At 56.5% G+C, this 7,554-nt stretch overlaps 1 long non-coding RNA gene across 1 annotated transcript; it reads right to left on the reverse strand.

Annotated features, from left to right (window-relative positions):
* Positions 1-1,036: 1,036 nt before the first annotated feature.
* Positions 1,037-6,585, reverse strand: LOC118665183. Its single transcript, XR_004970581.1, has 3 exons — positions 5,271-6,585; positions 3,462-3,568; positions 1,037-2,051 (listed from the first exon to the last, which is right to left on the reverse strand). It is a non-coding gene; the product is annotated as an uncharacterized LOC118665183 (long non-coding RNA).
* Positions 6,586-7,554: the final 969 nt, after the last annotated feature.

Raw genomic sequence — 7,554 nt, forward strand, 5'->3', positions numbered from 1 at the left:
GATGGATGCTGGGTAGATGGAAGGGTGGATGGATATATGAACTGAGAAGTGGATGGTTTTTCCTATATTTCTTCTGCATAGTAACTGCTTGGAGCTTTTGGAAATCCTAGGCCAACAGAGACTGAATTCATCTACAGACACATCCCCAGAGCTAGCAAGACCCAAGAGCCATATTGAACCAAGTATGAATTCCAAGGCTGCTGAGAAGTCCTTACTCTCAGCATGATCTGCCTCCTGGCAATAATACATCGTCCTTGCCCCACCATGACCTGCCCTCCCTTCTCGAACATGTGCACATGCCTGGGCACACATGCGATGAGGACACGCCCACAACGGCACACCCACATGCTCCACACAGCAGGGCATTTGCGGTCATGAGGCAGCTGCATGCGCCCACACTCAGTAGGAGCTGGTCGGCTCTCACTGGGGCCAACAATGCCACACAAAGCAGCTTCTTCTCGATCTTGTCCTGGACTGGCAAGGGCAGGGGCGGGGCCTGGAGATCCTGGGGAGGGCGGGGGGTGCCCTGGAGCCCTGCTCACCGGCTCACCTGCTTACCTACTCACCAGCTCACCTGCTCACCTGCTCACTTGCTCCTGCCATCTGGTCTGACCCACATCCCACAAGCCCTGCCCCCAACCCTCTCAGCTTCCCTCGCCTCCTCTTTCAGCAGAGGCCCCCGTAGGGACCCAAGGTCCCCGCAAACCTTGGGATCAGGGAACTGAATACCGGCGACAGCTTTCGCCCCTTTCAGAAGGATGGGAAGTATTCCTTTAAGCAGATCTCCTGTGGGAAGTGCCATAATACGAAACCCAGGCCTCATCCCAGACCCTGGGCGAGAGGGGAGGATGCACACAGCAGGGTTATTCAATCTGGAGGCCCATTTAAGAAAAAGAACACCAAACTACAAATACAAATTGAGTCCAAACATAGCGATTTAGAACAGCGGTCGCCAGCCCGTGGACCACTGATTTAGAATGAGAAAGAAATCATAACAAATGACATCCTTTAAAAAGCTGACCAAACCATAGATCTGTTTATTTTAAGGCCGTATCTGAAACGTCCTTTGCAGTTTCTAGCAGGGAGAGGTATCTGTCTGGGCGACTCCTGCCCTTGGGTGTCACTCATGACCCTGATGACCACAGCGAGCAGCCAGGCACGCTCTCCAGGTCCTTGCCACCTCTGGTCCTGGAGGGAAGAGGTGGCCCTGACGCCTGGACATTGTGGCCCCGAGCAGGACCTCCATGAGGCCCACGGAGCAGGTTGTCCTGGGGGCCAGCCTCCAGCCCAGGGTGAGACCCAAAGGCAGAGTGACTTGTAGGCAGGGGAGAGGCTCCTGCTGAACCTTGGGGTCGACCCAGGCGTCTGGCCCTCAACCTTCATTATCGCCATTGACGATCAGTGGTGCCTCCTGCAAACCCAGAGACACAGCAGGGACACAGCAGGGACACGGCAGGGAGTCAGCAGCCTGCACCTTGTCTTGGAGGGAGGGCAGTGAGGGAACAGCAGAATGAGGGATGTGGCCATCACCACAGGCACTGGGCCTGGGAGAACTGTCCTTCATGGGCCCGATTCAGGCTTTCAAAGCCTGCAATTCCAGACATCCCCATGTGGAGGCGCTCAGTCCCATGGCTGAGACATGGGGGCCTGTTGCCATGCCACGTGCCTCTCCTGGGTCCTAAGAGAATGTGGAGGGGTGGGGAACAGCTCCAACCCCAGCAGCCTCTGCTGAGCACAAGGTTGGGGATTTCCGCCTTGACAAGGTTGAGCCAGTAAAGGTCCCAGTTTCACGGGAGTGGGAGAAGCTGCCCATCCCTAAGCTCCTCCCCACATCAGCCCCCACATCCTGCCCCCACCACACAGCCGGCCCCACAACTGCCTCCTGGGGAAAAGCCAGACGCCTGGGTTGAGCTCAGATGCAGCGTCACCCATGGGAGAGTGAGAACCAGGGACAGAGAGACCGCCACGAGGGAGAGTCCTGGCGGCCTCAGCTTTGCTTGGCCATTTACGTGCTTCCAGAAAGTTCTCACTGCTCGAGCCTCAGTTCTTCTCTGTAAAATAAGCACATGGAAGACAGCTCCTCTGAGTCCCGCCCGGTACCACGGAGCTACGGCAAAGGCGATTTTGGAAGGAACACAGCACAATCATCACGGCAGGACCCCTGGTGTCAGACTCAAGGCCACACTTTGCCTGGAATTCCAGGCCCTGATGGAACCTCGGCCAGACCCTCCTCCTCCAGACCCTCTGGTCAGCTCACCCTGGGCCACTTTCTGTGTCCTGGACAGGCCTTGGGCAGCCCAAGTCCAAAGCCACATTCATTGTTTTCCTTCCATGGGAAATGCCCCCGCCTCCCGCCCTCCCACCCCGACCCCAGCATCTGAGATGCAGACTCTGTATAAGGGGCCTTTCTTTGCAGCTATGCCTGCATGACCCCCAGCCTCAGTTTCCCCCACTGTAAAATGGGGATTGTGAGCCCTGACTGGGTGGCTGGAGACCAGCCAATGGGACCATGTGTGTGTAAGACTGTGTGTGGGGCTGCCCCACAAGCAAGAGAGGGTGAGCTACAAGATGGCTCTCCCTTTTCAGAACAGTAGGTACGAGCTGCCTCCCATCCTGGGGCAAACCTGCCTCCTCCAGGAGCACGTGGTAGGTATCTCATCAGGTTCCTCAAACTTGCCTCTGAACCCCTTCTCTGACCCCAAGCTTCCCTTGTCCCCACTGTCACTTAACAATTAGGGGGCCGTTGTTCATGTCTGAGCTCAACTGTTCACACCCTCACGTGTGTCTCCACCCCATCATGGCAGGTCCAGCGGGGCTGGGTTGGGTCCACCTCTGTGGCCTCACAAAAAAAGGGGTTACTTGTGGATTAAAATGTCCTATAATGTTGCCTGGAAACCCCATCAGAGGTGTCATGCCCTCCCGCTTCGTCCGGACAGATGAAGGGTGCCATTCACAGACACGTGGGTGGTTTCCGGGGTGGACCTGAGCCAGCAGAGGGTGGGCGGGAGCAGATCGTGTGACCTGGGAGAGGGGACCCTCCGAGTCCACCCACCTCCAGACGGTGGCACGGGGGCAGGGGTCCAGATGGGCCCCAAGGACCGTCACTCTCAGGCGGGCCACACCGCCTTTGACTCTCGATCCCCTGCTCAGCCAGCTCAGGTTCCCTTTTTGCTCCGTGTCAGCCGCATACCGGGCGGAAGGCTGTGAGCGTTTTCTTTAAGAAGTACGTTCCCGGCCCTCGTTCCGTTATGCTTCTTCTCCCAGCACTGACACCTGGAAAGACGTTGACGAGACGCTTCCTTTTTAACAATAGGTACAAGCCGACAGCTAGTTCTAAAGCACACCTACCTCCTGTAATTTCTGGGAAATTCATTTCAAGATCAAAAAAAGAAAATGTGCCCTCCGGTTGGTTGGTTAAGTAAGTCCCGATCAATCGAATTTGATTGGAAAATGGCCCCTACCGATTAATTCACTTGTGTAGAAACGGGGGAACTCCTCATGGGTAAAGAAGCCAGGAAAACATCGTTTTTCAGCTAGATCCAGAACTGCCCAAATCGTGGTTTTGACACTAAGAAAAACAGAAGGACTGGGTCTCAGCCATGCTCTTTCTGTGGGATGAGTCCATAGCCGGAGACCCAGGGTTCAAAGGCGTTTTCCCACGGTCCCCATGTGCCAGAGCCTGCGGAGGGGGCCTCCGGTCTGTGGCGACTCCAGGCCCCTGAGCGCAGGCTTCAGGAGACAGTCGCTTCCCCGACACCCACCAGCCAACAGTCTGCTCTGGAGAAACGCCAGGGAAGCGTCAGGAGCCCATTGGAGGCAGCGTGATGGCACCTGTGAGGGAATCAGGGACTGCGGCAAAGAAACCCAGGCCGGGTGCAGAGACACAGCTCCGGGCTCTCGGGCCCGGGTTCCAGCCTCTGAGCCTCCACCCGCCACTGCGGCCCCAGGTGGAGACCACAGCGCCAGCACCCATTCAGCCCTCTTCTGGGCACCGCAACCCATTTCCTCTGGGGAGGGCTCCCCCCGCCCCAGGGTCACCTCTGAGTGTGAGTCACTGCCCTGGCCAAGGGCAGGGAAGGCCCAGAGCCCAGGCCTAGCCTGTCAGACCCGGGCCTGTGCTTGGTCAGGGATGGTCATGTGGCCCAATCACAGCCACCACTCTTGCTAGAAAATGCTGGGGACAGACTCGTGCTCAGTCCTGCGAGACCAGAACCTGAGGGGACCTGAGGCTCCAGCTGCCGCCACCATCATGTAACCCCCCTGGGAGGGAGCCTGGGGGTGGGGTCCACGGGGGAGAGGGAGAGAGTGGAGCCAGGGCCTGGGCCCGTGCAGCCGGAGCAAGCAGCTCCTCCAGCCAGGACTTCCTGTCACCGGCCCATACATGTAGCCGAATCCACTTTGAGTTGGGTTTTCTGCGTCTCGCAAATAAGACTCCTCAACAGCACGAGGCCAAAAGTCCAGGGAGGGTGGCGAGCTGTGCCCCGTGGTGGGTGCCTGTGCCCGGTGGCCTGGGCCCGGCTGCTCCTCTGTGGCCAACGCTGGCCCTCCGTCCACACCGCAGCCAGGCCGACCCCTCCCTCGATCACGACCACGGTGTGATGGGTTTAATTTATTGTCGGAAACCCTTAAAGGCGCAGGAGCTTTGAGGAGCCGGTGACAATAGACATAAAGCACGCATTTAACCCGTCTGAATGGAGGCTAGATTTACTGTCCCGGCCAGACGGGAGTTTTGTCCCCAAGTCATCTCAGAGTACATGGGCCACTAAAGATCTCCACAGAAGACGAAGACGGAACAAAGGAAGTACGTTTTAAAAGGAACTTTGTCAAGGAGTTTTAGATGTTTCCCCGGATAGAAAGCCAGGGCGCCTCACGGCAAAGGCCGCTGGGATCGCGAGTGGCTGCGGATCAGAGGGAGATGCTAATGAAGTCGTTTAAATGCAGGTTTGATGGACCCCGGAGAATGGGAGCAATTTCGTAGGAGCCTGCAGCAAGGTTAGGGAATCAAAGACGGTGGCTGTCAGATTTGCTGCCCGGGACAAGGCTCCATTGTCAGCCGCCTTTCTCAGCCAGGAAGCGCGTTCTTAACCTCAGTGTTTACCAAGCGGACATCCTAGCCTGGCCGATGGGCCTGCGGAATTTATGACCAGGAACAAACCTCTTAGAGGGAAAAGAAAACAGCGCCTACCAGCTGGGGAAGGCCTGTTTGCGAAGGCCCTGCCTGCGCCAGCTCCATGGGGGGTGGGCAGCGCTGCAGATGGAAGGGGTCTTACCTTTCAAGAACTAGCAACGTGGGAAGGAGGCTCCCCGAGAGGCGTCCTGACGGGTTTCAATGTGGCTTGTCTCAGTTCTGTCTCCTTAAGACAATCCCGATCTGGGCCCCTTTCAGCTGAGCGGGTGCCAACGGTGCCAACGGTTGCTGGCGGGGATGTTGAGAAGCTCACGGATACCCAGCTTGACTGGCGGATTGACATTTGCGAACTGGCATCCCCAGCTGGGAGGTGAGTTGCCCTCTCTAAACCTTCACGGTGTCAGCCACCAACGCGAGGCTCCAGACCCTTGACCCACGGCCCCAACTCATCCACTGGCCCCCACGTCCCTTGGCGCACACTGAGTTTGGATTCTGTGGTTATTTCAACGGTGCCGTGATGGTAACCGTGGGTAGTGCAGCAGCAGGCTCCTGGGGGCTGCACCAGAGACCTTCTCGGGCCGCCCCAAACCAGACAGGCTTCTATATAAGGACACGGTGTCTCTTATACCCAAGGAAGGACTCCCTGATGCCCTTCATTCCCCAGTTCTCTGCTTCTTGGTGCACTTGCCAGGTGTGGCCAATGCTTCTGGTCCAGAGACAATATGATTGACACAGGTAAGGTCAGGTGGCCATCCTGGCTCCATCTCCAGTGGTGGGGGCAGGGGGGAAGGAGAGCAGAGAGCAGATCAAGAGCAGGGTAACCAAGAGAGGTGACTGTTCTAAACGAAAGGATGTGAGCTAGAAAGACACCACCACGTATCCACACGTAGCACACCCTCTCAGTCGGCGGCTAGCCTGGGGCCGGAGCAGGAGTGCGGCACCGCACGGAAAAGGCAGAAACTGGGCGGCTTGTTCACTCGTGCCCCGAAGCGCTGAGGAGAGCTCTGTTTACAAACCCGCCATCCAAGGCTGCTCGTCACCTGCCTGGCTTATCTGATCGTTCTCACGTTCCCACTTGACCTGAACGGTGTTCCGTCTAGTTCACCTGAGTTCTGCAGGGCCTTGGAGAGAGCACGTTCCCCATATGCAGCCACCTACCACCTCAGCTGTCTCCCTCACCGGTGGTCCACGTGCCCCGTGCACCTGTGGGCAGACTCTGTCTCCCTGTGCTGAGGGGACTGCAGTCAAGGGATCTGGTGTCCACTCTGGTCCTGCAACCAGGACAACGGAGGGACCCACATTAAAGCCCAGTGGCTCCTTCCCTGGCTTGACAATTGCCTGACAAGGGGAGCGGGTGGCACCCACGCCCCCTCCTCAGGCCCCATGCCACAGCATGACTGGTTCTTCATCACCCCCTTGCATTGGTCACGTGATGGCCCTTTCAGCCTCTCCCCTGGTCTCTCCAAATGCCTCCTCCCTTCTACCCTCAAGCATCCTCTGACCATGTCCCTCCCCTGCTGTCACCTCTGCCCTGGCTCCCCATGGTCCCCAGGGTAAAGCCCAAGCTATGTGCGGTGGTCAGTCAGGCCTCGATCCACTCCCACCAAGGTCTCCAGCCTCATCTCTGAATACGCCCCTCCTTGAATCTTGAGCCCCTGCAAAGCTGAACTGCTAACAGCACCCTGGGGGCTGCAGGATGCTTCTTGACTTCTTGTCTCTGTAGCTGTCATTCCCTCTCTCTGGCTCTCACTCTTCTCTTGGACAATTCCTACCCATCCTCCACACACAACTCTGGGGACGTCATCTCCAGAATGCCTTCCCTGACCCCCTACCCCACTTCAAGTTACTGTGGGACCGCTCTGCCATGCCCCTGATGGTAACCGTGGGTAGTGCAGCAGCAGTACCTAGAAACTTCTTCACCTTTGCACGTAGCCCTTTTTTCAAGGTTACCTCTTGATGAGGTTCTTAGTTCCTAGCCTGGATTCTGACACTTTAACAGTGAATCAGTGAGTCTAGAACTGACCCACACCTGCACGATTACCTGGTTTAAGACCCAGGACCACTGCAATCCAAGGGAGGGAAGGATGATCTTTCAAAAGACAGAGCCAGGTTGACCAGATAGCCAATGTGGAAAAATAAACCTTTACCTCTAACTTTCATCAAGTATAATAAATACTTTTACTTCCACCTGGAAAAATGAGGCAGCCTCCCCGCTTATCCTGCCAGAGCAGAGTCAAAACAAAAGGGGGAGTCTAAATATGATCCAGAGGCTCAGAACATAATACAGAAAAGTGCAGGTTTCGTTTAACAATCACTCATCATCCCAAGAACCGGGAATATCTCCAGTTGAGTGAAAAATGATAATTGACAAATGCAAACACTGAGGCGACACGGTTGTTAGAATTACCAGACGAAGGTTGTAAAGC

The sequence above is a fragment of the Myotis myotis genome, unplaced genomic scaffold, assembly GCF_014108235.1.
Source record: "Myotis myotis isolate mMyoMyo1 unplaced genomic scaffold, mMyoMyo1.p scaffold_m19_p_10, whole genome shotgun sequence".
Classification (NCBI taxonomy): Eukaryota; Metazoa; Chordata; class Mammalia; order Chiroptera; family Vespertilionidae; genus Myotis; species Myotis myotis.